This window comes from Schistocerca nitens, chromosome 4 (assembly GCF_023898315.1).
Source record: "Schistocerca nitens isolate TAMUIC-IGC-003100 chromosome 4, iqSchNite1.1, whole genome shotgun sequence".
NCBI lineage: Eukaryota > Metazoa > Arthropoda > Insecta > Orthoptera > Acrididae > Schistocerca > Schistocerca nitens.
The window spans coordinates 983603590-983630832 of record NC_064617.1 but is presented as its reverse complement, the minus strand read 5'-3'; positions in this window follow the sequence as shown (position 1 = coordinate 983630832).

The window sequence follows — 27243 nt, the reverse complement described above, 5'->3', positions numbered from 1 at the left end:
CTCCATAGCAAGTCGTCTTAACGTCGGACACGCACAGAATTTACCTGAAGGTCTTAAATATTTTATACAACCGTATCCTGAAAAATACTGAACGTTAATAACATAATTTATAAAGTCACCATAGCTTTATACAGAATTTATTCGGAGAATTTAGACTGTGTATTTGATTATGGCTGTCAGTGCATTCGCACTGAGCGCTCGATCAGCTGTAGGCGCGTGACGTATGAAGTAATTGTTTGCGGTCAACGACTGCCTTGTGCGGCGCGCAGACTTCACTGTTGCTTTGAGTATCTGCCGCCGCCGGAACACGGCTCGGTATCTCCGCATGTTGCATTCTCCGCATGTTTACGTATAACCGTTGGTTTCTCAAAAGTATGTCATTCCACAAAAATTTTTACGTTCGATATGTGATGTATTCCCTTGGAGCGCCGAGATTTAAGAGTTTCTACTTCAACAGTGTTATCATGAATAATTTTGCGAATTCTATATGGAGCGTTATAAAGCAGAAAAAATTTGCGACATAAGCCTTTTCCTTTATGAGACAAACGATGAGACTTAATTAACACCTTTTGACCAACTGACAAAATTTTTAAACGACCAGGACGTTTAGCTGATTTCTCTCTTCTAGCAGCCGCAGACGCAATATTTCGTAGAGCCAGGTTGACAACTTCAGAATGCCGCAGTTTCCGTGAAGGCGGAAAAGGAACGATTTCAGAAATGCGATTTGTTGGTACTTTATTTTTTAATATCAATAGAGGCGGTAAAGAAGTTGAGTCATTAGGAAGTTCATTCAGAATGTTTTGAAAAATATGAAGATACTGATCCCAAGTTCTGTGATTCTGATGACAATAAAGACGGCACAATTTATTGATTTCCTTCATCCATCTCTCTGAAGCATTAGATTGAGGGTGGAAAAGTGAAATAAAAATTGGTTTAATCTTACGACGCCGTAGAGTACGAAGCCAAATTTTAGAGCGAAACTGTGATCCATTATCTGATATAACCTTATCAACATGACCAACTTCTTTAAGAAAATGTTTGATGAAAGCGTTAGATACTGAACGAGCTGTTGCTTTGCGTAAAGGTGTAAAACACACATATTTTGATGTCAATTCCACTGCTACGAAAATGTAAGCAAAACCATTAGTAGAACGAACCACTGGACCGAACAAATCAACTGCAGCCATCTCCTTTAATTTCGCTGGAATGATAGGAAACAACGGTGCTCTGTGAGAAATAGTTGGCGGCTTAGCCTGTTGACATAATTTGCATTTGGCAAGAACAGAACGAATACGTTTTTCCATATTACTGAAGTAGCAATTTTCTCGTAATTTATGAAAGCATTTTCTGGGACCAAAGTGCGCATAACTGAAATGTGTAAACGAGGTGTGGCCAAATCATCCAATCTAACAAAGCGTCTAAGAAAATTACAGACACCAAGGAAACTACGAACATCACGTTTTGTAGTAGGAACAGCATAATTACGAATAGCGTCTAGTTTTTTCTGGATCAGGAAGAATATCTTCTTTAGAAATAATGTGACCGAGAAATTTCACCTGTGAACGACCAAATTCAGATTTTTCCAAGTTCACTGTAATGCCAACTCTTGCAAAAATACGTAATAATGAATCCAAAATTTTGTTATGCTCACTCCAAGAACGTTTAGCAATAAGAATGTCGTCAACATAAGAAGTAATATTATCACGAAGATAAACAGGTAAAATTTCATTTAAGCTACGAATGAATGCTGCTAAAGATACAGTAAGTCCAAACGGTAATTTCCAAAGTCACCTTTGGGTAAGATAGTCAAATCCGGTTATTGTTTAGATAGATTGATAGTAGAAGAGTTGTTTTTATAGATGCAAAGAATAGTGAAAGAGTAGGCAGCGGTGCAGAAAACTAAAAGGGAAATAACACCACTACAGCTCGGGGCCCTGTGAGCGCTACGGCACATATTCACTTAGTGTAGTGAATCCCCTGAAGACTTTAATAGCTGCACATAAATTTCAGTTTGTGACTTTGTGGCAAATTTGGCGGAAGTGCGTACATAAATTGATCTAACCATGCACATGGATGTATGTCATTCTTAGAATTGCGAAAGATCTTAAATTTCCGAACAGTCAAAAAGTGTTTATAGTCAAAGTTTTCGCCTCGTGGCGACAAAGACCTACCGCGTCTGTCCCAGTCCCAATGTCGATTATTGTCAAGTTCGCGCGCCTGGCGCTCTCTTGTTGCATCCCGTAAATGAAACAAATTACTTTCTTCAAAGCCCTCTGCTAAACTAACACTTATCAATTTATCTAAGATCTCCTCAACTCTTTCCGATGAGTCACTTAATTGTTCTTTCTGTTTATTTACGTCTTCTGTAAATGTCGCGACTCGGGTTTCGGTGTTGTCATATTTAGTAGTTAACTGTTCACACTGTTGCGTTAAGTTATTTATTCTGTCATTTGGTACGGATTCCTCGATTTTCTCAAATATTTCTTCCTTATCGTGTACGCGTTGTAAATTTAACTCTGAAAATTTTTGTACTATCACGCGATCTTTTTCTTCCTGTTCTCTATCCTGTTCCCTTTGTCTAATCTCTACTGCAATTAATCTATTATTGTGAGCATTCAAAATCGGTTGTACTTCCTCTCTAATCTCTTTCTTTAATTTATCCTTCATGTTTTTGAAACATGTCCCTATTCGCGAATCTAAGCGTGTTTCCATTGTTTTTAATTCAGATCCTAACTGTGATCCCAGTGAGTCAAAACGTGTTTCAATTGTTCCCATATCAGTTTTAATTGTTCCTATATCAGTTTTAATTTCAGATCGCAAAGTTCCCATCTCTGTTTTAAATTCAGATCCTAACCGTGTTTCCATTGTTCCCATCCGTGTTTCCATTGCTCCCATTTGTGATCCCAGATTTAATATTGCACCCATCAACTGCTCCATAATAGCCGGTTCGAAATTCTTTTCGCCCCTAACATTTCCCGCGAAACCAACTTCTTTCGTCATAGCTGTAAAGCTATCTGTGTTCGATACTATTCCAGAAACTTCTGTCGTTAATCTCGAATTCTGAAAATTTTCTGATTGAGAAACATTTTGAAATGGTTCCGAGCTATTTTCCCGACTTATTAAATTGTTTTCCACTTCATTATTCATGATACTGTTTTCCTCTGTTGGCGAGTTCGCCATGTTAACAATTTCGTCATTCTGACTATCCATCATTTTTGCCTTTTTCATTGATCGCGTAAACATTTACAAAACATACAAAACTCGTCACTATATGAAAATTACACACAATGACACTTTATCTCCAACAATACCATTCACACGAAATGTTTCCCTCAAACACGATTAACGAACAATTGAAATGTTCCTAACTGCACTAAATTGTCAAACCCGTATACAAGATAACAAAACTAAATTTTGCAAAATAAAAATACCATTAGAAGAATGACAATTACCAAATCTACACATGCAAAATAGACTACAATTACTAAACTACAAATTACTACAACAATACTACTGTCTACTATTTTTACAATCAGAAGAATTCCAAGGGACGATCCGAAGCAGCGGTCGCCACGTGCATGGGGGCTTATTTAAAATACAATGAAAATAATTTTAATTTTTTGCTTCTGTAGCTGTCTGTTCGGTTACGAAGTCTCGTAACGGATGGCCCTGACTAGTATTATTACGCAATCTGACTGCATAGAACAACAACAAAGAATGAAATGAAAATTTTCGTTAATACAATTAATTAATTAAGTCCCCAGCAACTATAAAACCTACGAAACCAAAGCACAAGTGTAACTGTTCTGTGTGTGGAAGTATGACTCAACGTACGCATCTGGCACGGTTCTTCTTCAACGACACAAGAAATTTTAAATATCATTTATACTGAATTAATTAAAGAAAATAGAAATACCATAATTACTCAAGAAAATCAGAATTACACTCTAATACAAGAACACAAGCCAGATGCTTTGTTGACTGAACCTGTAATGACGCATTATTCAGGACATTGAAATAATGAGAAAGAAAAGAAAAGTAGTTTGTTACCTTAATTTATATTGTTGAAAAGCACTCTAGACATTACAATCTCTCCACACCGACTCGCTACTATCACATCTCAACAAGAACTTTTCAGTATCAGATCTCAGCAAGCACTGCCTACTAGCTCATCTCAACAAACACTCTCTGCTACGAGTTCTTAACAAGCACTGACTACTACGAGTTCTCAATAATCACTGCCCACTACGACATCTCAATAATCACTGCCAGTGGAGGCGGTGGAACAATACTCTCTAGCGCGATCTCTGGCGCTGTGGCTCAGTGTAGCCACCTTTCAAGGTGTAACGCACTCGGGTTCTGGACTTTGTTCTGGAAGCAAGGCATGTGTGGTTGGTGCTACCCTGTCCTCAGACTGACTTCACTTGCGAGGAGTTTAGACTGCAGAGCCTGTGGTGAAGTTCTTACTGTACCGACAGTATGACTTCAGATGTGTCAGACTACTTGTTTGCTAAGGGCACACTTTCTCGTTTTTGGTTTACCAGTGTTGACGTTTGGCATCCTGCTGTGCTCTGTCGTATAAGTGAGCCAAATTGGTCCTAGGTATTACCAGCGAACGGGTGTGTCAAACACTGAAATCTACTGTCATTTCAGAGGTCTGGTGGAGAGTAAATTGCGATCCGTCTGTCTGATCGTTAGACCGTGAGATTTTGCGTTTCTTTCGAGGCTGCGATCGAATCACAGGTGCCGCCTTGCGCCTCGCCTCCGCCGCACACATCTCGGCAGCTGCAGGTTACATCGCTGCACGAAGCAAACAGGGTAACGTACTGTTGCTCCGGCATTGTCAGAGTCTACACATTTCAATAGCCACTTGCTCTCAGCTGCACCTATATAAACTTCTGCAGGTTGTCAATCAAAGTCTGCTCAGCTGAAATCAATTCAGATTGCGTTATCCACATTTTTAGGGACAGAATACTTGACTCACTTCTGCCACCCAGGATCCTTGTCCATTGTGGTCTTAAACCACCTACCCGCATCTCGTGGTCGTGCGGTAGCGTTCTTGCTTCCCACGCCCGGGTTCCCGGGTTCGATTCCCGGCGGGGTCAGGGATTTTCTCTGCCTCGTGATGGCTGGGTGTTGTGTGCTGTCCTTAGGTTAGTTAGGTTTAAGTAGTTCTTAGTTCTAGGGGACTTATGACCACAGCAGTTAAGTCCCATAGTGCTCAGAGCCATTTTTTTCTTAAACCACCTGTTAGTTGTTTACTGTATTCAATCAATAGCTATAATTTACGTCTGTTTTTCTTTAAAAAAGAACAAATGCTGTTTGTAAATTTTACTACATTCTCAATCATTTTATATAGTCTGCACCAAGGGTTAACTTTCATTGTGGTGTCCGATGCCAGCATTACTTTCAACACAGGCTCTCACACACCCCTTGCGATTGGTTATTGGAGGAATGCTGGGCTATGCTGCACGATACATTTTTTTCTGATTTTCGATTTATTGTCTTTCACTTCTCAACACTTTCTTTTTTTCACTAGCTGCTTATTTTTTATGACCCACCGTCTAATTTCTTATGGTGAGTCGTATGTTGCCACTTGGCCGCTGTGACTGGGTCCGGTGTGACTGAAAGTGAGACCACACCGGCTCCCGTCCCAACTCACACCGTTGCCCGTGTCCCGACACGTGGAGGCGGGCTCTATTTGTTTACATCCATTTGATATCTTTTTTTTTGTGCAGCATTAGAAAAACTTATAACTAATACAAAATCAAGCGCGATATTAATAAACAAAACTAAATTAAATATTTAGAAAGAAGGAAGGAAGAGAATTGAATTCAACAGTGCAAAAACGATATGACAGTGTGTGAGGCGACTTTCTCGTTATTAACGACTATACGAACGTAAGGACAACAAGACACGCAGACCCTGAGCGGGGAAAATCTCCGACCCGCCGGGAATCGAAACCGGACCCTTCGAATGCCAATCTGCCACGCTGACCCCAGAGCTACCGAGGCGGCCGGTGGGGTCGGTTGGACACACAAAGTAGCGCGACACATTAGTAGCCCACTGCCGAGCGCGATGCCAAAGTCGAACTAGTGACATCCGTTGTCCCGCCGTAGCGGCGTAGCTGGACTGGCCGGCTCGTGCGTGGGCGCCCACTGAGTAGAAGCGCCGCGGCGAGTGCCTGCGCGGGACGTAAACAGCCGGTTCAGTGATCCCCGCGCCGCGTGTGGTGGGAGGAGGATGGCCGGCGGCCTTCCAGAACCGGTCCAGCCGGCCAGCGGCAGCGGCAGAATCACGAGGCTGGGCGGCCATCCGCGGCGGATGGGTGAGTGCGGCAGCGGGCGTGGCGGGCTCAGTCACGGCCGAGACATCGCCGCCTCCGCTTCCAGCCGCCCCACTCTGGCGCAGAAGTTCCGCCGTTCCGCAGGTCTCAATCAGGCCAGAGTTTCCTCGTGCGTGGATACAGTCTGGACTGAGGCGACAGAAGTCATGAGGTACCGATAAGTACGTATACAGTGTCTTGAAAGGAGGGTATAAGATGAACATCAACAAAAGCAAAACGAGGATAATGGAATGTAGTCGAATTAAGTCGGGTGATGCTGAGGGAATTAGATTAGGAAATGAGACACTTAAAGTAGTAAAGGAGTTTTGCTATTTTGGGAGCAAAATAACTGATGATGGTCGAAGTAGAGAGGATATAAAATGTAGACTTGTAATGGCGAGGAAAGCGTTTCTCAAGAAGAGAAATTTGTTAACATCCAGTATAGCTTTAAGTGTCAGGAAGTCGTTTCTGAAAGTATTTGTATGGAGTGTAGCCAAGTATGGAAATGAAACATGGACGGTAAATAGCTTAGACAAGAAGAGATCAGAAGCTTTCGAAATGTGGTGCTACAGAAGAATGCTGAAGATTAGATGGGTAGATCACATAACTAATGAGCAGGTATTGAATAGAATTGGGGAGAAGAGGAGTTTGTGGCACAACTTGACTAGAAGAAGTGATCGGTTGATAGGACATGTTCTGAGGCATCGAGGGATCACCAATTTAGTACTGGAGGGCAGTGTGGAGGGTAAAAATCGTAGGGGGAGACCAAGAGATGAATACACTAAGCAGATTCAGAAGGATGTAGGCTGCAGTAGGTACTGGGAGATGAAGAAGCTCGCACAGGATAGAGTAGCATAGAGAGCTGCATCAAACCAGTCTCAGGACTGAAGACCACAACAACAACACATATACAGACGGCGGTATTGTTGCAAACACAAGGTACAGGGTGGCGCAGATGGATCGGGTGGTTTTAAAATACTTGTCAAACTGTCAATTGTAAAGGTATTGGATTGAAATAAAGTGCAAAACGTGTAGTTACAATGGAAGTTTATTAACAAAAAAATAGTAATGTTAGTTTTTAAAAATTACATCCATCAAATGCCCTCCTTCTCGAGCGACGCATTCTTGGAGTCGGTCCTTAACGTTCCGCATTGCCCGCTCAAGCACATCACCAGGAATTGATGTGATTTCGGTGTGAATTGCTGCCTTCAACTCCTGAATGGTCCGGGGTTTGTTCATGTAGACCCTTGCTTTTAAATAGCCCCATAAGAAAAAGTCACATACCGTGAGGTCCGGCGAGCGAGGGGGCCAATGGACATCTCCATTACGGGAAATCAAACGGCCAGGGAACAGAGCGCGTACAGCTTGCATTGATATCCTAGCGGTATGTGCAGTTGCCCCGTCTTGTTGGAACCACATATTGCCCATGTCGTAATTGTTCTCTTCAAGTTGTGGGAGAAGAAAATCTTCAATCATGTTCACATAACGCTGCGAATTAACAGTAACCGCCTGCTCCCTTTCATTTTCAAAAAAGTAAGGACCAATTATCCCTACCTTAGAAACCCCACACCAAACCGTCACTTTGTCACTATGGAGAGGCCGTTGGTGTAGATCTCTTGGGTTAGTGTCGGCCCAGTAACGGCAATTTTGCTTGTTTACGTATCCGTTAATGTGAAAGTGAGCCTCGTCAGACATCATGATAATCAGGTTTACATCTTCCAATAACTCCAACATCTGTTGGCTAAACTGAAGCCTTTGAAGATGGTCTGTTGGGAGAATCTTCTGTACCAACAGGATTTTATAGGGGTGGAATTTCAGTTCTTCGTTAAGAATCCTTTGAAGGCTCCGACGTGACATTCCAAGAGCTTGAGCACGACGTCTCGTTGATCGACGTGGGCTCGCAGTGACATCGCGTCTCACACGCTCCACGTTCTCAGGCGTTGTTATTGTTGGCGGTCTAGGCGTCCATTTTGGAGCACATGAACCAGTAGTGCGGAAATTATGCACCCAACTCAATATCGTATCTCGCTTAGGAACACTACCGCGAGGAGGGATGTTGAAACGCCGGCGAAAGGCACGCGTCACAGCAACAATTGACTCGTTATTGCGTATGAACTCTTCCACTGCGAAAACACGATGCTCAACGGACCACGTAGCCATCGCGACTGACTGCCAGCCTGCAACTGAAACTTCCCGTCCCCCCCCCCCCCCCCCCCCCCACCACAGGACGAAGTCGCCGAACACCTGGCTCCCCCCCTCCAGACGTACAGTCCACTTCAAAACCACCCGATCCATCTGCGCCACCCTGTATAAAAGGGCTGTGCGTCAGCGGAGCTGTCATTTGTAGTCACGTGATTCATGTGAAAAGGTTTCCGACATCATTCTGGGCGGACGATGACATTTAACAGACTCTGGACGCGGAATAGTACGTTGTGCTAGACCCACTGGACGTTTCAATTCCGAAACCGCTCGGGAATTCAACATTCCTAGATCCACAGTGTCTAGAGTGTGCCGAGAATACCAAATTTCAGACATTACCGCTCACCACGGACAACGCAGTAGCCGTCGGCCTTCACTTAACGACCGAGAGCAGCGGAGTTTACGAAGAGCTGTCAGTGCTAACAGACCAGCAACAATGTTCCCAGAGTGAGATTTTCACTCTGCAGCGGAGTGTGCGCTGGTATGAAACTTCCTGGCCGATTAAAACTGTGTGCCGGACCGAGACTCGAACTCGAGACCTTTGCCTTTCGCGGGCAAGTGCTCTACCACCTGCTTGCGAAAGGCAAAGGTGCCGAGTTCGAGTCTCGGTCCGGCACACAGTTTTAATCTGCCAGGAAGTTTCGAGCAACAGTGTATTAAATAAGAGGAGAAATCGATGTGGGATGTAGGACGAACGCATCCGTTAACACAGTGCGGCGAAATATGGCGTTAACGGGCTGTGGCAACAGACGACCTACGCGAGTGCCTCTGCTAAAAGCACATGGCCTGCAGTGCGCTCGTGACCATATCGGTTCGACCCTGCCCCACTAGAAAATCGTGGAATGGTCAGATGAGTCCCGGCTGCAGTTGGTGTGAGCTGATGGTAAGGTTCAAGTGTGGTGCAGACCCTACGAAGCAACGCAACCGAGTTGGCAACAGGGCACTGTGCGAGTTGATGGTGGCCCCACAATGGTGTGGGCTGTGTTTACATGGAATGGACTGCCGTCCTTTGGTCCGACTGAACCGATCATTGACTGGAAATGGTTATGTTCGGCTACTGCGTGACCATTTGCAGCCATTCACTAACTTCATGTTCCGAAAAATGATGGAATTTTTGCGGATGACAATGCACCATGTCACTGCAAAAATGTTTCAAATGGCTCTGAGCACTATGGGACTTAACATCTGAGGTCATCAGTCCGCTAGACTTAGAACTACTGAAACCTAGCTAACCTAAGGACACCACACACTTCGATGCCCTAGTCAGGATTCGAACCTGCGACTGTAGCGGTCGCGCTGTTCCAGACTGAAACGCCTAGAACCGCTCGGTCACAGCGGCCGGCCATTTCACTGCGCCACAGTCGTTCGTGACCGGTTTCTAGAACATTCTGGACAATTCGAGCGAATGATGTGGCCACGCGGATCGCCCGAGATGAATCCGATCGAACATTTATGGCAAACAGTCGAGACGCCAGCTGGTGCGCAGCGTCCTACACCGGCAACACTTTCGCAATTATGGCCGACTATGGAGGCAGCTGGCTCAACATCCAACTTCCAACGCCTTGTTGAGTCCCTAGCCACGTCTAGTTGCTGCACAAGGCCGGGCCGAAGGAGGTTCGACACGTTACTAGGAGGTGCCCCATGACGTTTGTGCCTCAGTGTATTCGCTACTCTAGTCCTGTTCTACGTATCTTACGATCACCGCTGTTGACGGGACGCCTGACAATAATTACATAACTAATCGCGATTTACGCATGTTAAAAACTTGTTCACTTAAAGCGTGACCCTATAGTTTTGTGAAAATATTTGGTGACTTGCAGTTAGAAACCATTTCCAAGTGCGAAATAAGCACGCAAGTTGATATACGGCGATGAGTCATCCATACGGGCGTCAGCACATACCAGTCATGCGAATAGGGCTTCGAGGGGTAGATATTATACCACTCACTATTATAACCACTCGCAATACACTTGAGTGAAAAATGTCAGTCATGTACTAGCTCTGCTACTGAAACTTACAATTGTGTTCTTTGCTAACGAATACGATACAATAATAAAGAGATATCGTATGGTATTTTGTACTGTTTTCTGGTAGACCACAAGAAAACTATTGACCCGACTAATAGGAATACCACTTTTTACGATCAAAGTGCAAGCACTGCATCTTAAGTGTGTCTGTTCTATTAAACTGTTAGAGGTACGTGTGAAGTGCTCTGCTGCGGACGACAAGTCCGGAGAGTGAAAGCCTTATAGGGGGACACAGCTTGTTTGTCAGTGTGTGTCGGACGGTTGACCTGGCTGTATTATTTGCCCCTTTCCTGTTCCACTTGCGAATGCTGAACTGCAAAACACCTGTCAGTAAGTTTTCGCTTCCAAAACATTTTAGTCCTGGCGCACGAGACATGTCAACGTAGTAATTGTGGCGGCAGCTGCAACTAACAACTGTAAACAACAGATGTACCATGGACTAGTCAATTGTGAGCAGGCAGTGTTTTTAGGAACTCGATATGCGACAGCAGTATGTCAACGTTGTTGTGCCACAAATCACATTGGAGGGACGCCTCTAAATCAAGGGTCCAAGACAAACTCCCGAACATTTTGAAGAAGAGACAAGTGTGTGAAACGTTTTCCGTAGCCGGCCGTCGTGGCCGAGCGGTTCTAGCCGCTTCAGTCCGGAACAGCGCTGCTGCTACGGTCGCAGGTTCGAATCCTGACTCGGGCATGGATGTGTGTGATGTCCTTAGGTTAGTTAGGTTTAAGTAGTTCTAGGCCCAGGGGACTAATGACCTCAGATGTTAAGTCCCATAGCGTTCAGAGCCATTTGAACCATTTTCGTTTTCCGTACACCTTCACTCCTGAACAAAAACAACGATCGTGGACGACTAGTGGGGACCTGACTGAAATGCAAAGGTCGGAAAATTCTTTCGCGGAAAAAAATAGTTGCGGGTAACGATATTTGATGTTACCAATACGAATCTACCATAACACGACAAACTACCGAAATTCGTATGGAGGGTCAACGCATTGAGGGCATTAAAGGGCAGCAGAAGTGATCCACAGAACTGCCGTCCAATATCGTTGACGTCCATTTGAGAATCTTCTCCACGCCTTCTAGCACGGATTTCGGAAACATCGATCGTGTGAAACCCAACTGTCGCTTTCCTCACGTGACATACTGAAAATCATGGACCAAGGCAGTCAGAAATATGCGGTATTTCTCGATTTCCGGAAAGCATTTGCCAGCACCACAACTACACTTACTATCAAAAGTACGAGCGTATGAGGTATCAAGTGAAATTTGTAACTGGATTGAGAATTTCTTAGTAGGTGGAGAAGCAGCAAGTTATTTTGGGTGGAGAGTCGTCAGCGGATGTAGAGGTAACTTCGGGTGTACCCCTAGGAAGTCTTTTGGGTCCCTTGCTGTTCATGTAATATATTACTGTCCTTTCAGACAATATCAACAGTAACCTCAGAATTAATATTTTAATATTTTGAAGAATTAGCCTCAGTTGCGCAAATTCAACGTGGTACCATGGTACTATAGGTTTTAATTTTAGTGTTGACTCTGCCTTACTCTGGCATGTTACAGTAATTTTATGCTTCTGAAGAAGGCTAGATTAATTTAGGCGAAACCTGGAAAAGACCAGAAAATTTGCGCAACTGAAGCTGATTTAGTTGAATGTTTGCCTAGAGAACCGATTACGCAGGATTCCTATACGCCGCATATTTGATGATGAACATGGACACATAATGCTATTGACATACAAATGTAATTGTTTCATGTCCTCGACACGCACTGTTGCTACAATAAATCTTGAGTGAGTTGGAAACCTCTGAAAGAGTTTACAATTTTTTTTTCCGGTAGTGTATGTGTGGAAGCTAGGGGGGCCCTCAGTGAACACTTGATATGACCTTAAGCTGTTTGTAAAGACTTTTATTTGTTTATATGTATAGGGACAAAATAATCATTTCTGCTCATTAATTTTATCATCTCAAAATGCTCTGATTAAGAGCCTCTACTGTCTGTATAATTTTGACCCTGCAGTTCCTGAATACTAAGTACTTACAAATCCAGTAAAAATTCATTTGATGCCTTTCTAAGAAACTGTCTTCATTTGTTTCATGCTATGTATGCGTCGACCGCATGCAGCGTAAATTCATAGAGATAGTGTCGAGAACAACTGAGAGTTTTGTACCTAATAAATTAATAGGAGAAGAAAAAAATCGATCTTGGTACACAGTCGGGTTCAGTACACTGTTGCAGAAGAAACGGAAGATTTTAAAGAACGCAAACTCTCCAACACTGGCAGTGGTTTACAAATGCGGAAAATTTAATGCGGACTTTAATGCGAGATGCTTTTCATAGTTTCCACAACGAAACTATGCCTTGAAATCTGTCAGAAACTCCAAAGAGATTCTGAGCGTATGCAAAGTACGAGGGCTATTCCGAAAGTAAGGTCCGATAGGTCGCGAAATGGAAACCACGGTAAAAATCAAAAATGTTTTATTTGCAACAGTTAGATACACCTTGCAGCTACTTATCTCCATAGTCGCCGACCCGACTTAGACGTGTATCGTAGCGTTGTACCAACTTTCCCATACCCTCGCTATAGAAGGCAGCCGCCAGTGCTCTCCGCCAATTCTCTACGCTGGCCTACGGCTCGTTGTCTTGTGCCGAAATGTTGTCTTCATAACCAGCGGTTCATGTGACCTGAGCTGAAACTCAGAGGGAGACAATTACGGGCTGTATTGTGGGTAATCTCACGTTTCCATTTGAAAACGATGCAGGAGCATCTTCATTGCCCCTGCAGAATGCGGCTGAGAATTGTCTTGAAGACGAAACAGCACGACAGTTATGTAATGTTAGCTGCATAGCTTCAGGGGAAATTTCTCACCAGGCCCCCGTACTTGGCGGCAGACACTATTTTCTAGACATCTTTACGCACTCACTGCGAGCTCAGAAATGAGAAGAGCGACGTGATGCTAACTGGGGTTATACTAGAGACACTACCCAACACATCTGTGCAAAGCTTTATCGGATTTTCATAGTCGTTTCCATTTCGTGACCGATCGGACCTTACTTTCGGAATAGCCCTCGTATACCACCGGTCAACTGTGTGATAGCAGTGAGCGGAAGTGGTTATTCGACCATCCAGACATAAACCAATATAAGCCCCATAGCCTCAAGTGAAGCTCATAGCAGTATTACTTACGAAAGCACCACTAAAGAGGAATCACTAAACATGGGTTTTCGAAATTCCTTCACCTAGGAAGATGCAGCAAATTTTCTAGAACTCGTATCGGAAACAGTCGGCAGCCTGAGTGATTTGGAAGTAGATATCGTCGGTGTAGCGAAGCAACGCCAGTCGGAAACTCTTTAAGTCCAGATGTATGTATGTATGTATGTATGTACGAGTATGTACGGTATTCTGCCCTACGGCAGGACTTGTCATGGGTTACGCCTCTTCCACTTTTGTCTGTCCATAGCCAGTCTTTTCATTTCTGAATATTTGCCTCCTTTAATATTGTCCAGCATTTGATATCTTCATTTTCCTCTTCCCCTTTTCCCCTCCACCATTCCTTCTACTCCTTCCTTCAATAAACAATCCCTCCTCAAACAATGTCCAATCCAGTTCCCTCCAGTTGGGATGGACATCCTTAGGTCCAGGAGTGTGTTAGAAAAGCGTACAGGCGCATGTACTAGCACGGGAAGAGCCGAAACAGTTTTGTTTGGGGTTTCCAACAAAGTGTAGTGATTGTGAAACCTTGGTCCGCTGTTCAGTGGAAAAACGCAGAACACACATAACCTTTGCAACGAATTACTTTTGTAGTTCTTTCATTCTGTATGAGCAAAATGCCCGCTATACTGTCCACAAAGGCCACTTTCCTGTGCTGTGGGGTGACGACAGCTTTCGAGCGGAATGTCAGCCGGCCACGCCACGCAGCGACGGCGATGCAGGATAAGCGGCAGGGCGGAGCCGCTTTATTTTATTGCCTGCAGTATTTTTACCGCAATTCGCTCTCGTAACGAGGTTCCAGCTTGTACGACGGCGAGGTTCTGCCCTCTCGCCCTTTGATCTTCCGTAGTGTCCTCAGCCGCATTTGGAAACGCTGATCAAACGTGAGAACAGAAACGTCTCTTCAAGATCAATATTCCTACTTGTAATTTCACGCAAAGTCATAAATTGTAAGGACTGAAGAAGACTTTTAAACAGCCACTACAAGCGAGTTTGATCATCTATGAGCATGTTTTAATACCAAAGGCGTACTTTAATTGACGAATGAAGGAAACGTAAGAATGGAGCAGATAAAACAGGCGAAAGGGGATACAGAAGTCTAAAAAATTAAACTGCCAGAAAATTCAAAATGGACATTTAAGTAATTTTCTCAATCTCCGGAACTATAAAAGATAAATGTATAAAAATTTTACAGGATCCTTTACTTAAAAAAAAAAAAAAGTTTCAAATGGCTCTGAGCACTATGGGCCTGAACATCTGAGTACATCTAGAACTTAGAACTACTTAAACCTAACTAACCTAAGGACATCACACACAGCCATGCCCGAGCCAGGATTCGAACCTGCGACCGTAGCAGTCGCGCGGTTCCAGACTGAAGTGCCTAGAACCGCTCGGCCACTTCGTCCGCCGAATAACAAAAGATGGTATACCAAGTTTCAGCAAAATCGGATGATAATTACTATAGTTTATTTAGATTCGTAGGGGCTATGAATTTACATTCGTCCTACATGTTACCGGAGACCGTTCTCACAGCTAGTTGCGTCAGCTGCGCTCGAAGTCGTAGGGAAGACACAATCCTGCAGCCACCTGGTTACACGGCTTCATACTTTCCTGCACTGAATGTTATCTCGTAATAAGTTCCTGCGTTACAAGATGTGACACTTCCTCGTAGATTAAAACTATGTGCCGGAGCGAGAGTCGAATTCGGGAGTTTTGCCTTTCACGGGCAAGTGCCCTACCAACTGACATACCCAAGGCCGGCCGGAATGGCCGTGCGGTTCTAGGCGCTACAGTCTGGAGCCGAGCGACCGCTACGGTCGCAGGTTCGAATCCTGCCTCGGGCATGGATGTGTGTGATGTCCTTAGGTTAGTTAGGTTTAATTAGTTCTAAGTTCTAGGTGGCTGATGACCTCAGAAGTTAAGTCGCATAGTGCTCAGAGCCATTTGAACCATTTGAAGATACCCAAGCACGATTCTGACTCCGTTCGCCAAGTCAAAATACTGTAGCACTGTCTCGTAAAGCGGTTTCGGTATTAGGTAACAACAAGAGTTCAATATCAAAGCGGTGTCCATTTCCTGTATCTTTTATAAATATCAATTCTCCTTGTTAAATTACGTTGTGGCAGACTTTTGAAGACTTCTTGGGACTCTTTTAGTTTTGCTTCACTTGGTTATCGAAGCATATAACGGAATGTGGAAGTTCTGAAAGTGGGTATGTTACCCGTATATTACGACGCTAATGCCTGGTGATTTCTACTTTGCACGACCTGTAAATAGCGGAAGTCCGTATCCGTCGCCTAGAGTGAAGGGCGGCTAGAAGCAGACAGCAGTACGCGTGTCACGCGAGTAAAGCCAATTAGCTGCGACGGCAAACGTTGCGTAATAAAAACCGTGTACCACATTTCACTCTGACCTCAAGTACAAGTAAGCAACAATACGCAAAAAACTGTAGCGAAGCAGTGCTGTAAATGAAACGCATGGCCATGTTGGTAATAGACTGTAATTCAAATCGGGAGATCTGAACGATAGAGCAGCTGTCTCAGCAGCTAATAGTTTTATGCTGGGAGACGGTGTTTAATGACACCAACTAGTCTGTGCCACACATGTTCCCAAGCGAACGTGACAGCACAGAGTCAACTGCAAATTATAAATTACAGCCGGCCAGGGTGGCCGAGGTGGTTCTAGGCGCTACAGTCTCGAACCGCGCGACTGCTGCTGTCGCAGGTTCGAATCCTGCCTCGGGCATGGATGTGTGTGATGTCGTTAGGTTTAAGTAGTTCTAAGTTCTAGGGGACTGATGACCACAGATGTTGAGTCCCGTAGTGCTCAGAGCCATTTGAACCATTTTTTGTAAATTACACTAAAAGATACAGTGGTTGCCCAAATGGTCACCATGACTTAAGTGTTATTTTATTTTAATGGTTATTGAAATGTGGTTGCGTATGGATGTACAAAGCTCTAACCAGGGTTAGGTTATCACAGTACAGAATGATACTTAAGTCTGCAAGTGACATAAGCACTACTGCATAATTTCTTAAACTCAAAGTGGCTCAGAAGTAAACATTTTACTTTTGTTACGTGTCACATTATGCCACCTCTTTAATTCTATTTTGTTAAGTAAATTCACTATCAGTTCTTGTACAACTTTCTTGAAGGAATTTAGCAAAAATTATTTCAGTAATGGCCAGGCCATTGGAGGACAAACGCATAATAGAATATGAGAATTAACACATAAGCTCTAATGTTTACATAAGACCGATTACATCGTACGACTGCAAATCCTAACAGCCAGAAAGAGTTCTATGCTGCTAGTGTAATTAACACATAATGAAATTCTATTAATTACTTTTCTTAAGGAATGACGAAACTGTTTTTCTGGCTTTGTCCACGTTTATTCAGTAGCTGGTTAAAGATTTTGCTTGCGTCACATGATGTAAAACGAAGATGGGGATTGCGTGACAATCTCTGAAGCCCTTGTGTGGCTCACATCGGGTCGTACGGCAGTGAAGGAAAATTGTTGCTGTCATTCGATGTTGCTGTGTTTGTTTGAAGGTCATTGGACCAAAGCAAGATGGCGGTTGCAGTCTTGCAAATTATTAAACTGACTACCAAAATTCAAATAAATATTCACGGCTGTTATAGAGCGTCGTTTTGTAGCTTAACACACTACAATTCCGGAAAGAGGTATTTCGGAGTGGATTGTATCGGGTAAATACTGCAGTCACAGTTTTGCACTTTTAACATCGAAGACTTATTGATTATGCGTTTAAATATCGAATAGTCACTTGCAACAGTAATCACTGATTAAATGATCGAAAGCTTTGACCCTTACAAATTTTAGGCTATCTCTTGAAAAAAATAACCATCAGTCTCTACTTAAAACGCATTCTTTAGATCTGATAAAATTCATAGTCCCTTTTCTGTCCATTATAACATGTAAATAACTTGATACGCTGGTTGAAGAATCACGGCGTATTGCGTTCTCTTCATGCAGTTACTACTGGTTCTAACAAGGGAACCTCCCCATCGCACCCCACTCAGATTTAGTTATAAGTTTGCACAGTGGATAGGCCTTGAAAAACTGGACATGGATCAATCGAGAAAACAGGAAGAAGTTGTGTGGAACTATGAAAAAAAAATAAGCAAAATGTACAAACTGAGTAATCCATGTGCAAGATAGGCACCATCAAGGGCAGTGTGAGCTCAGGAGCGCCGTGGTCCCGTGGTTAGCGTGAGCACCTGCGGAACGAGAGATCCTTGGTTCAAGTCTTCCCTCGAGTGAAAAGTTTACTTTCTTTATTTTCGCAAATTTATTATCTGTCCTATCGTTCATTGACGTCTCTGTTCACTGTAGTAAGTTTAGTGTCTGTGTTTTGCGACCGCACCGCAAAACCGTGCGATTAATAGACGGAAGGACGTGCCTCTCCAGTGGGAACCGAAAACATTTGACCGCAAGGTCATAGGTCAACCGATTCCTCCACAGGAAAACACGTCTGATATATTCTATACGTCACTGGTGACGGCATGAGCGTCACACGACAGGAATATGTTGTCGACCCACCTAACTTGTACACTTGGCGAATGGGTAAAAAGATTCTTCCACCTTGCCCGATTTAGGTTTTCGTGTGGATGTAATAATCACTCCCAAAGAAGTGTTTAGGTGTGGCGTCCCCATACTACGGCGCAGTTACCTCGCACCGGACGGACGGACGGACGGACAGATAATAATTGTCTGAAAATAAAAAATTAAACTTTTTGACTCGAGGGAAGACTTGAACCAAGGACCTTTCGATCCGCAGCTGCTCACGCTAACCACGACGCTCCTGAGCTCACACTCTCCTTGATGTTGCCTATCTTGCACATGGACTACTCAGTTTTTATATTTTGCTTATCTTTTTCATAGTCTCACACAACTTCTTCCTGTTTTCTCGATTGATCTGTGTTCAGTTTTTCAAGGCCTATCCACTGTGCCAACTTATAACTAAATCCGAGGGGGGTGCGATGAGGAGGTTCCCTTGTAAGTTGTTTCTAGTTCTTGTATGCTTCTTGACGTCTTCCGCGATGACCCTCAAATAAATCTTCTTCCTGGTAATTAATATTTTCTTTAAAGCTCTTCAGTTCTTGCGAAATACTCTTATGAGTCGAGTTTTGGAATAAATCTCTTCCGAAAGTATGAGTAAATTGTTGCCATAAATGTGTAGCAACAGCTTTGCAGAAGAATCTGACTTCTTCTTGTCTGTCCCCATAAATTATTGCGTTCTCTGTCACACTGTCCCTGAAATCTTGCAAACTTCTTCACTTTCCACCACCACTAAAAAGTCATCTGTCTTGCACAAAGACGGCCGGTGTTTGGCCGAGAGCTTCTAGGCGCTACAGTCTGGAACCACGCGACCGCTACGGTCGCAGGTCCGAATCCTGCCTCGGGCATGGGTGTATGTGATGTCCTTAGGATAGTTAGGTTTAATTAGTTCAAAGTTCTAGGTGACTGATGACCGCAGCAGTTAAGTCCCATAGTGCTCAGAGCCATTTGAACCATTTTGAACCTTGTACAAAATAATTAAATTTTCAATAATTATCAGACGTTTCACATACGTACATCTTAATATATCCTTGTTCTGCTGATCAACAGTTACTTCCTTGATGGCAGTTTTTTATTTTACATACATAAAATGATTCCTACCAGATGAAAGCTCCCAAACATATATGAGCAACTTATACAACATTCCATTTACACATTTATATACATACAGTAAAGCTACGAAATAAATAAATGAACTTTAGAAAGTAGAATTGATACCACTCTAGTTTACATTCCTGCGAAATATGAAACTTATGTAAATATGTTGTGTAATTATAGAATATGCAGAAATTATGCCTGTTGCCCATTTAAATTGGATGTTGAGTGTTAGCAAGAATGAATAGTTTGAGTGAACTAAATAGTAAAACAAATTGATGCACATTAACAGTTTGATCCAGGACTGTGCATTCGAAAAGTGTAATTGTTGTTTGGTATGGACATAGTGGTGTTGTTTGTTACTTTTCAACACGAACAATCAGAACTCTTATTTGTCAAAGATTTTATCTCATTTTGTTACCGAACCTAGACCTTAAGCGAAGAGGCGGTATACAGTAAATTAAAAGATAATACGCAGTAGAATCTTCAACCAACTATTAAGAGAACATGGACAAAGCCATAATAGCTGTGTTAGCATTCCTTAAGAAAGATAATTAACAGAATTTGATCATTTATATGTATTAAGCTAGCAGCACATAATTCTTTCTCGCTTACCAAGAGACACCAACATGTTGTGTGGCTTCGTGCCTCCCCTACGTCTACATTGTACCATTTATTGCGCCCTCTCCCTATTATATTAACCAATGGGGAGGGGGAAGAATAATTGATTAAAAACCCCTCTGCATACGACCATTATTCTATCCTCATCCTCGCCATCACTACGGGAGCGGTACACAGATGATCTAAGCACGCTCCTCTTAAATATGGTTCTTGAAAATTTGTAACGAAGATTCTTCGTGATAGTTTGTGTCTGTCTTCAAGCGAATGCCAGAAAAGCGTTTTCAGCACCTCCGTGATAGTCTTCTGTAGGCAAATAAACCAGTATCATTCATGTTGCTCTTCTTTGTATACATTCAGTAATCCCTATCTAGTATTGGTGCCTCATACATGAACAGTATTGTAGGATTGGTTGTACAAGTGTTTTGTAAACAATCTCATTCGGAGACTGATCAGATTTCCCTAGTATTTTACCAATGCATGGAAGATAGGCACATGCGTTACCTACAGCTGAGTATCGCGTGATTGTTTCGTTTCGCAGCCCTACAAACTGTTACATCCAGTTGCCCGGTTTCAGTTCTGTCTCGTCGATACTGTAGTCATAGGAAACTATATTTTTTTAAATTTTGTAAAGTCCACAATTTTACATTCCTCAATCTTTAAAGCAAGTTGACAATATTCACACAATTTTGAAATCTTATGACGATTCCACTGAATCTTTGGTAAGCTTTTACTGTTGTTGTTGTTGTTGTGGCCTTCAGTCCTGAGACTGGTTTGATGCAGCTCTCCATGCTATCCTGTGCAAGCTTCTTCATCTCCCAGTACCTACTGCAACCTACATCCTTCTGAATCTGCTTAGTGTATTGATCTCTTGGTCTCCCTCTACGATTTTTACCTTCCACGCTGCCCTCCAATGCTAAATTTGTGAGCCCTTGATGCCTCAAAAACATGTCCTACCAACCGATCCCTTCTTCTAGTCAAGTTGTGCCACAAACTTCTCTTCTCCCCAATCCTATTCAATACCTCCTCATTAGTTACGTGATCTACCCACCTTATCTTCAGCATTCTTCTGTAGCACCACATTTCGAAAGCTTCTATTCTCTTCTTGTCCAAACTGGTTATCGTCCATGTTTCACTTCCATACATGGCTACACTCCATACAAATACTTTCAGAAACGACTTCCTGAGACTTAAATCTATACTCGATGTTAACAAATTTCTCTTCTTCAGAAACGATTTCCTTGCCATTGCCAGTCTACATTTTATATCCTCTCTACTTCGACCATCATCAGTTATTTTGCTCCCTAAATAGCAAAACTCCTTTACTACTTTAAGTGTCTCATTTCCTAATCTAATCCCCTCAGCATCACCCGATTTAATTTGGCTGCATTCCATTATCCTCGTTTTGCTTTTGTTGATGTTCATCTTATATCCTCCTTTCAAGACACTGTCCATTCCGTTCAACTGCTCTTCCAAGTCCTTTGCTGTCTCTGACAGAATTACAATGTCATCGGCGAACCTCAAAGTTTTTACTTCTTCTCCATGAATTTTAATACCTACTCCGAATTTTTCTTTTGTTTCCTTTACTGCTTGCTGACAATACTTAATTACAGATAACCACACCATCTGCGAAAAATATGAAGTTACTCTTAATGTTGTCCGCAAGGTCATTAACACACTATATGCACAGCAAAGGCGCCATCACTCAGCCTTGTAGCACATACGAAATTACTTCTACATCTGTCAATGACTCTCCATCCAAGTTAACATGCTGTGTACTCCATTTCAAGAAACTCTCAACTCAGTGACAAATTCCGTTCGATATCCCAAGTCATTTCTGAAAGTATTTGTATGGAGTGTAGCCATGCATGGAAGTGAAACATGGACGGTAAATAGTTTGGACAAGAAGAGAATAGAAGCTTTCGAAATGTGGTGCTACAGAAGAATGCTGAAGATTAGATGGGTAGATCACATAACTAATGAGGAGGTACTGAATAGGATTGGGGAGAAGAGGAGTTTGTGGCACAACTTGACCAGAAGAAGGTATCGGTTGGTAGGACATGTTCTGAGGCATCAAGGGATCACCAATTTAGTATTGGAGGGCAGCGTGGAGGGTAAAAATCGTAGGGGAAGACCAAGAGATGAATACACTAAGCAGATTCAGAAGGATGTAGGTTGCAGTAGGTACTGGGAGATGAAGAAGCTTGCACAGGATAGAGTAGCATGGAGAGCTGCATCAAACCAGTCTCAGGACTGAAGACCACAACAACAACATCCCACACGACTGTACTTCTGATAATAAGCATAGCTATTGTACTGAAATGAATGCTTTTCTGATCTCAGGAATTACTGCATCCACTAACTGCTTGATAAAGGGCTTTCAGCATGTTGTGTGAGAAAAGTGGAGTTGGAGCTTTGCATGATCGATGTTTCCGGAATCCATGATGGTTGTCATTCGAACCTTGTCACAGACGAGTGTTGATTTTTCCATACTTGACTGCTAATTTCTTTATGTTCTCCAGAATTAATGGTGCTCTGTTGTTATTCTCGAATTTATGGAAACCATTGTGCTTTCGAAATTGCACAAATAAGGCACTCTGTCAAGGTCTGCAGCCAAGTGCGAAAACAAATGACCTCCAGCGGACCTGCTTACCCGAGTAGAAGTTCCCTTTACAGCAACGGCATTCTGAGACCGGTACGGCTTTCCCTTTTATTCCAGCAGGACGTCTAATAAATTATATAACGTTTCTCAGTAAGATGACCGTTATTTTATCTACCACCTGGGTGACCCAGCTACGCTAAACTGAATATGAAATGTGGCTCATCCGAGTGTTCCCTTACGTTACATTGCATTCGACGTCAGACAGAGCTGTCTTACAGAGTTGGGAATCTAGTCCACACACGTCACTACTGACAGATGCTGACCACGTTTACCTTTCACTTCATCCTGCTCCACGGGCTTTAGGACAGTTTTCTGATTCAATAGTGTGACAAGCCGTGACAGTGTAAGTTACAGTTCGCCTGGCCTGTCGGTTAACTGGCAAACACTGATTTTTTCTCATGGCAGATTCTGTTCACGTTTTGTCACTCCGCACGCAGAGTGATTCTAAACTGTCTGGGGGACGAGTTCGTTTCCACAAAATGTTACTTTAAAATACTTCTTTAATATGAAGCACTAGTTAGTTTGGCGGGCGGCGCGGTAAACAGATGGCAGTGTTTATCATTTATGGATACATACTCCAAGGTCGTGTTCACTGACGACCACGCTTTGCGAGCCTGTGCATGGTATGTGATTTCCGCTTTTACTCATTACGAGGATGATGAGTCCACATCTGTTATGCACTTGAGAATGAGTAAAGGCCGAAATTAGTTAGTACTATTTAGTAAATCAGCATTTTAAAGCAACAACCATGCGAAAACGAAGCCACTCTTCACTCTCACCGAGACTGCAGCGTCCACCTACAAAATATTTTTAATTTTTGTTGTACTCTCTTCTCCATTCTTTCTCACTCGCTTATGACCAGTTGCCCATAAGTTACACTCTAAGAGAGAGAGAGAACAAAAAAAGAAAAGAAACGACGCACCACCAAGGAGCTATACAAACTGGTCACAAACTGATATTCATACAGGTAAAACTAAACTAAACTCCGTCCGAACAGGCCATGAAGGCCCAACGGCACCGACCGATCGCCGTGTCGTCCTCAGCCCACAGACGCCACTGGTTTTGTATTTGTAACCGTGTACTCACCTGACTGGAAGTGTCGTTCATCTTGCCGCCAAATTTAACTAGTTCTCACTATACTTAACTATAAGCTATCCATACCCCTTTTTAAACTTGTTAACCTTTTTGCCTGATTAAGGGATCTAACATTCCGCGCTCCGGCCCGCAGAATGCGTTTTGTTTCACCTGACGATATTCTCCTGAGTAGTCCTCCGGGAGATACGAATGGGGGACTATTTTGCCTCCTAAATATTTCACCCACGAGGATTCCATCATTTAACCATGCAGTGGAACTGCATGCAGTTGGAAAAAAAATGGTTCAAATGGCTCTGACCACTATGGGACTTAACTGCTGAGGTCATCAGTCCCATAGAACTTAGAACTACTTAAACCTAACGACATCACACACATCCATGCCCGAGGCAGGATTCGAACCTGCGAGTGTAGCGGTCACGCGGTTCCAGACTGCAGCGCCTAGAACCGCACGGCCACACCGGCCGGCGTAGAGTTGGGAAAAGTTACGGCTGTAACTGCACCTTGCTTTCAGCCGTCTGCAATACCAGAATAACATCGGTGTGTTGGCTGATGTTACAAACCTAGGTCAGTCAGTCATCCAGACTGTTGCTCCTGCAACTACTGAAAAAGCTGTCGCCCCTCTTCAGGAACCACACGTTTGTCTGGCGTCTCAAGTGTACGCCGCTCAGAGTAGGGCAGTGGTTAGCACACTGGACTCGCATTCGGGAGGACGAGTGTTCAAATCGGCGTCCAGTCATCCTGATTAGATTTTCCGTGATTTCTCTAAATCGCTTTCCCTTGACGACTGCCTTACTCAAAGCTTTACGCCTCGCGTGGGCCCGTCATCACCGATATTGGATTGTTGATAACTGGTCGGACGAGTTTCTTTTGAAATTGTATCGAGCGGATGGACGTGTACGGGTATGGAGACAACCTCACGAATCCATGAACCCTGCATATCATCAGGTGACTGTTCCAGTCGATGGAGGCTCTGTAATGTTGTGGGGCGCGTGCTGTTGGAGTGATAAGGGACCCTTCATACGTCTAGATGTGACTTTGACAGGTGAGAGATATGTGAGCATCCTGTCTGATCACCTGCGTCTATTCATGTCCATTGTGCATTGCGATGGACTTGGCCGATTCCAGCAGGACAATGCGCACCCCACTCGTCCAGAATTGGTACAGAGTCGCTCCAGGAACACTCTTCTGAGTTTAAACACTGATCACCAGACTCTCCAGACATGAACATTATTGAGCATATGTGGGATGCCTTGCAACGTGCTGTCCATAAGAGATCCCCAGCCCGTCATAGTCTTACTGATTTATGGAGTCCTGCAGGATTCATGGTGTCAGCTCCCTCCATTACAACTTCAGACATTAGTCGACTCCATGTCACGTCATGTTGCGGCACTTCAGCGTGTTCGCGGAGGCTCTACACTATATTAGGCAGGTGTACCAGTTTCTTTGGTTCTTCATCGTTTATTTAATCTATTGTTCGTTGTAAAGTGTAAATACACAAAAGGTAAAATTTAGCCATTTGCTATGTTTTCTAGTGCTACATATTTAATGGCCGACAAAGTAAGTTGTCCAAGATGATGTGTGTGTGTGTGTGTGTGTGTGAGCAGACGCCTGGGTAAAACGTTTCTGACGCTAGAGCAGCTCTAGGCAAACGCGGAGTTTTGCATTCCGCGCCTCGCCCGCCGCTCGCTTCTAGTCCAGCAGAGCGGGGTACGTGACGTGCGTGCATGCATAACGCGGCGGGCACTTTCGCCGCTGCGACAGCGCTGAGCCGCGGCCAGCCTAGATCGCCGCCGCCGCCGGCCCGGCCTAGCCTAGACTTTCCACGGCGGCGCGCCCGCCCAAGGCCAGCGACACCGCGGCAGCGCTAGCTCTGTCCCGTGCTGTCCTGTGCTGAGCTGTCTGCACTCACAGTCGCCAGAGGTAACCAGCTGCGAACACCACGTCGATCGCTCGTCGAGTTTTGGCGAACAGGAAGAACGCCTGTTGATTAGAATTCATGACAGCGGTAAAACGCCTTGGTCCCTCGTCATTACACTGTCCAGCAAAAACCTATTCCAGTGGTTAATCAACTCACAGATACAGAAATTAGTCTCTCCCAGTAGACAAAGTCATTGTAGCCTTGATGATGACCACCACTGCCCGACGAAGAGAGTCCACAAATTTCTCCAGGTATCCGACATCTGCTAGAAGCCATTTATTGGTGATTAGATCCAGTACAGATACCGAATGGCGAGGATATTGATTGCTACGTTTCAGCCACTGTTCCAAAGCAGTTAGTATTCGTTTCTGCGGCATTAAGGTCTCGTTGTTCAAGGGGCCAGTCGACGTGCGGTTGGGTGACTGAGTACTCACCAAACCAGGCAAGTATACATCCAGCCCTACAAAAACGGCTGTAACCGTTTTGGAAAATGGAAATATCCACAGCAGTCTCACCACAAAGAAACAAAAAAAAAAGAGCAACTATTACTTGTTAGTCACTGAGACCGTAGAAATAGACATCCTGTTTCATGTTCATGCCAATATGGATCAGTGGGTCCAAGTCATGGTACGAAAACTACCCCCAAAACATCACCACCTGTAGCCTAAAGTCCACCCACCATAAAACGCATATTAAGGGGGAAGTTGATGAAAAATACACACTATTTCAAAAATGCACCAAATCCACAGTTTTCGAGATATGGCAACGAAATTTTGTACCACGCTTTACATGAAAGTAACACCTTTACATATAAAATCCTTTGATAACACAGCTCTACAAAATGAAATTTTTTTTTCGTTGCCAGGGAAGTTTGAACGAAAATGGGATATTGTTATGATACTCATTCCGAGTATATTTGTACTTTTTCCAAATTGGCTCTGGTTTTTGAGATATAGGTTATTTGTGGAAATGAGAGTTTCATGTGGATAATATCGACTGCAGGGTCCATATATGGTGTAATGTATTTGCTACCTGTTTTTTAATTAGTGATATTGTACTATCTTTATTAAACAATTGTCCTCAGGGAGTGCATCTGTGTGGTTGAGGATTACATCATGCAAACATCACACTGTCAGCATGTGTTCAGTCCTGTTGTGCGGTGCGTGTGTTGAAGATATTGAGGGTTGTGCAGATTTGAATTCGGCGGTACTCGACATTCATTTGTTGGCCGAGGTAATCCCCGCAACAGCCGATAGGTAGCGTTCAGTGTAAACAAGAAAAATGGCGATGGTCGAAAGTCACACACATGTGCAGTGCAGCTTCAAGGAGATAGAACCTTTTCATCGTGACGTAGCAAATAAGAGGTGAGTATTCATTTCACACAAAACAATTAATGATGTTTGTTGGATGTGATTGACATGCAAATACAAGAAAGTTCTGCATAATATGTAGTATTTGTGCAATTTTGTTTTAGGAAAACATGAGTTCTTCACGCCGTCTTTGCGTGAACCATCCA